Genomic DNA, 4854 nt, shown 5'->3' with positions numbered 1-4854 from the left:
GCCACCCTTCAAGTGTTGCGCAAGATGAATTCGAATAACGAACTCAAAAAGAACCTTCGCGAAAGAAGAAGCGAGGAGGCTAGAAAGCAAAGTGCGATGAGAAGTAATGCGCATAGCGCACGGCGCCGCCATTTAAATGGGGGGGGAGAGCGCGACAAACCTAGTGTCGGCGGTGCCGCGAGGTGGAAAGACGCCCGCGCCCCGCGCTGCGCGTCTAAGATTGAAGGACCGAGGGGTAACTCTGTCTTTGTCAAGTCTACGAGCCAGCGCAAGAATTCCTCGACGATTAGGGCGCGAACTAACTGTTTCAAAACATAAAATTTTTGCTTTCCTCGACGAGAATGCAACCTTTTTGCAGATCAACACGGACTATGCTTCGCTGGTTACCACCATGGCACCCAGCCCGAAGGGTGGCGCTTCGGGGCGCCGAAGGCGCCCACGGGGTCGAAGCCGCGCCCCTCCTGAAGATCGGACCGAGGCTCCGAGGGGCTACTGCTGGGGACACCACCTTCGGATAGGACGCCGAAGGTTCGCGAAGACAAGACGGCGTGTGCGTTGAAGCCAACGCCACGAGCGAACGTAGAGGACGTCCATCTTCGCTAGTCTTCGGGCGGTAAGATGAAGATACGCGAAGACCAGGCGACGCAAGCGTCAGGGCGAGGAGTTATCAATGGGTCGCATGACCTTCGTCGAGCAGGCCGAAGAGGACCGTCTGGAAGTGTGGGCCCATCTGAGATGTAGCGCACTCATGTTGTCCTAGCAAAATTACATGTACATTTAGGAATATTCCGAGAATCTGACCGTTGTGAGGGTGCAAAAGCGTAATTGTATCTAGGAGGTGTAACGCCACCTATAAATACTCCCTGTAATACCCATTGATGGGACAGATTGAATAGAGAGAACATTTCCTACTTGATTGGCGTGCTTTTCCTTTACTGTTGTTGTGTTCGTCCGTTCCAGAGACACTCTCCACCAACACTCATCTTCACTAGGGACTTCATGCAATATTTCTAAGTTGGTGAAAAATCAGCAGCTGCAAAATTTTGCTCAATTTCTCACCATTATCACAACATTTAAATCAATATTAGATAGGGAGGGATGTATTTGGTGTGGAGCCAAATGACGAACAACACTGTCGAAGCGTAGTGAGTTAGACACATGAGTGAGAGAGCTCATCACTTGGGCATGGAAAGAGAAAGAGCATGTAGTTCCATACTTCCATTCATCAGATTTCAATCACAACAATTCATATAGGCCACGCAGCAAGCGCCGTCCAGCAGGCTCCTCGCCGCCCTCGTCTCCTCCGCGCTGCTCCTGCTCCTCCTACCTATGCTTCCTGCCGCCCGCGGCGCCCGCCATGACCAACAACTGCCCGCCGCCGCCATCCTCGTACGCGTACCTGCCGCCGGCCCAGCACGTCCTACCTCTCTAGGACCATCAGAGCGATGCCGACGAGCCTCCGCTCCACCAGATCCTTGAGGGCGGTGAGCTCCTTGCGACCTTGCCGGTGGCGCCGGCCGGCCAAGCACTCGTGGAGGAGCGCCGTGGCGTTGCGCTCGCCGTTCTCGTCCGCGGACTGCTTCACCTGCCTGCGGACCTTGGTGAAGCAGGCGGTGAGGTGCTGCAACTGGTACGAGGCCGCGGCCTCCGTCTTCGAGGCCACGCGAACTGCCTCGCTGGCCGCGCGGGGTGTCTCTGTGCTGGCGCCTCCGTGGCCGCGCCGCCCTCCTCCATGGTCGGGCCGCGCAACCCTCAGTCGAGCGCCACAGCTCCGCCCCGCCGCTCTCGCTCCGTCTCTCGGTCTCCCTCTGCCCCGGCGGATTCAGTGGCAGCGGCCCCTCCGTGGCGCGTCCCCTCCACGGTGGACTCCTCGAGCGGCGCCTCCCCTTCGCGGCGCTCCTCCCTCCCCGGCGGTCTCCCGCGGCGGCCTCGCGTGGCGGCGGCGGAGCGGGGGCCCCGCACGCACCTCGTCCTCCTGGCAGCCATGGGCGGCGCGGCTCTCCCCTGCTCCCTCGGATCCCTCCTCCTCGGCGGAGTCCCACGGCGACCTCGCACGACAGCGGCGGATCCAGAGTGGCGGCTTGCCTCCGAGGCGGAGGAGGAGTGGGTCTCGTGGCGGAGCGGGGGCCTGCACGCGCCTTCTCTTCCTGGCAGCCATGGGCGGCGCGGCTCTCCCCTGCTCCCTCGGATCTCCACTCCCTCGGAGCGGGTCCCGTGGTGGCAGCGGAGCGGGTCTCGCGGTGGAGTGGGGGTCCCGCACGCGCCTCCTCATCCTGGCGGCCATGGGCGGTGCGGCCCTCCCCTGCTCCCTCGGATCCCTCCTCCCCGGCGTCCTCCCGCGGCGGTGCGGGCGGCACTGCGCGGGCATTGTGTGGGCGCGGGGCAGTAGCGGAACTCCAAGCAAGTAACAAACAAGACTGGAAATTTATGGACAGCTTAGCCAATTGCACTGAGCTAAGAGTATTTTACTACAAGTAATCGTTTAGCAGGCCAAGTGCCGAATTCTGTAGGTAACCTTTCCAGTCAGCTCCAGTATCTGTACTTGGGAAGAAACCAACTGTCTGGGGATTTTCCTTCTGGAATAGCGAACCTTCGCAACCTAATCTGTTTAGAACTGCTTGGGAATAATTTTATGAGTGTGCTTCCAGAATGGCTTGGAACTCTCAACAGTCCGCAAAGGGTATTGTTAAACAACAATTTCTTTACAGGGCTAATTCCATAATCCTTTTTAAATCTATCTCAATTGGTATACCTCTATCTAGATTGGAACCAACTAAATGGATATATACCGCCGGACCTAGGAAAACTCCAAATGCTCGAGACCCTGAGGATTTCTTCCAACAATCTTCGTGGTAGTATACCTAAAGAAATCTTCGCAATTCCGACAATAGTAAAAATTAGCTTATCCTTCAACAACCTACATGGAGCACTACATGCTGACATTGGGAATGCCAAACAACTCATATATTTAAGAATCGCATCAAATAATCTGTCTGGAGAACTTCCTAGCTCTTTGGGTGACTGTGAAAGTTTGGAAGATATCGAGCTGGGCAATAATTTTTTCAGCGGACGCATCCCAACTTCGTTTGGCAACATAAGTAGCCTAAAAATTCTCAACTTGTCTCATAACAACTTAAGTGGATCAATACCTCCATCACTTGGAAACATGCAAGTTCTTGAGCAACTAGATTTGTCATTCAACAATCTTAAAGGTGAGGTCCTAACAGAAGGGATATTCAAGAATAAAGCAACATCAGTACTGATTGATGGCAATCAGGGACTTTGTGGTGGGCTGCTGGAGTTTCACCTGCTTGCATGTCCCATCATGCGTTTGGATTCATCTAAGAACAATAAGCTATCAATTTTACTGAAAGTAGTCATCCCATCAGTCGTAGCGCTGTTAGTTATGGTGGTCATTTCTGTTTTGTCATTCCGGAGGCGAAAACAGAAAACAAATGATATTTCTTTACCCTCTTTTGGGGGAGAGTTCCCCAAAATTTCTCATAGGGATCTTGCCAGAGCAATGGAGGGCTTCGCAACCTCCAATCTTATTGGCCAAGGAAGATATGGCTCTGTTTATCGAGGACAATTGGTTCATGATGGGAAACTGGTGGCTATCAAAGTTTTCAGTCAAGACATAAGAGGAGCACAAAAAAGATTCATCGCAGAATGTAATGCTTTGAGAAATGTGCGACATCGCAATCTAGTTCATATTCTAACTGCGTGCTCAAGCATTGATCCTAATGGAAATGATTTCAAAGCCTTAGTGTATGAATTCATGCCACGAGGAGACTTGCATAACTTACTGTACTCGACTCGAGACGGCGAAGGTTCTTCATATTTTATTCCACTAGTTCAAAGGTTAAGCATCATGGTGGATGTATCAGAAGCTTTGGCGTATCTACACCATCACCACCAAGGAACCATTATACATTGTGATCTGAAACCTAGCAACATTCTTCTAGATGATGATATGGTAGCACATGTTGGAGACTTTGGGCTAGCAAGGTTCAAATTTGATACAACATCACCATCTCTTGTTGACTCAACTTCCACTTCTTCACTCGCAATCAAGGGAACCATTGGATACATTGCTCCAGGTACTGTCCCTACTGTTCACTTTGTGTTTACAAACTAAATACTACAAATTTTATGTTTAGTATAACTAAATTAACTTCCCTACCGGCAATCTATAGAATATGCTGCGGGTGGTCAGGTTTCCACTGCGGCGGATGTATACAGCTTCGGAGATGTTATCCTTGAGATATTCATCCGAAGGAGCCCAACAGATGACATGTTAAAGGATGGGATGACCATTGCAAAGTTAACAATGATCAACTTCCCCGATAATGTGTTCCAGATTGTTGACCCACAGCTGCTTCAGGAGCTAGAGCAGAGAGAGGACATTACAATGACCATCAGGGATAGTAGGGCACAGACTCTTCAGTCAGTGTTGAGCATTGGGCTCTGCTGCACCAAGACATCACCCAACGAGCGCATCAGCATGCAGGAGGTGGCTGCCAAGCTGCAGGGGATCAGGGATGCATATCTTAGAGGAAACTTAAGGACTAGCTCTCAGTAATTTATGTTCTGAAGTCAGAATGAATAACTTGCAGAATGTTTTATTTCACGTGTCGTGTGATGTTTTTCTTGTTCAGACGTTCTTAAAAATCTGTATTATGCTTCACAAATTGTGCTACTTGAAACAGGCTGACAGTAGTTCTCTTCATATAACTGTCAGTAGTCTATTGATGAAAACAAAGATCGCAGCAAGCGTGTGCTTGCACCAAAGAAAAGAATCTACAATCACTTTATTACTTCATACATGACACTCGAATCACTTTATTAATTCAT

The 4854-nt window shown here is 51.1% G+C and overlaps 1 pseudogene; it reads left to right on the top strand.

The window, feature by feature from the left end:
* Positions 1–1445: 1445 nt before the first annotated feature.
* On the top strand, positions 1446–4620 carry LOC120684706 (annotated as a pseudogene).
* The last annotated feature ends 234 nt before the right edge of the window (positions 4621–4854 follow it).

Source organism: Panicum virgatum, chromosome 8N, assembly GCF_016808335.1.
Source record: "Panicum virgatum strain AP13 chromosome 8N, P.virgatum_v5, whole genome shotgun sequence".
In the NCBI taxonomy this organism is placed as follows: Eukaryota; Viridiplantae; Streptophyta; class Magnoliopsida; order Poales; family Poaceae; genus Panicum; species Panicum virgatum.
This window is presented reverse-complemented; position numbering and strand designations above follow the sequence as displayed.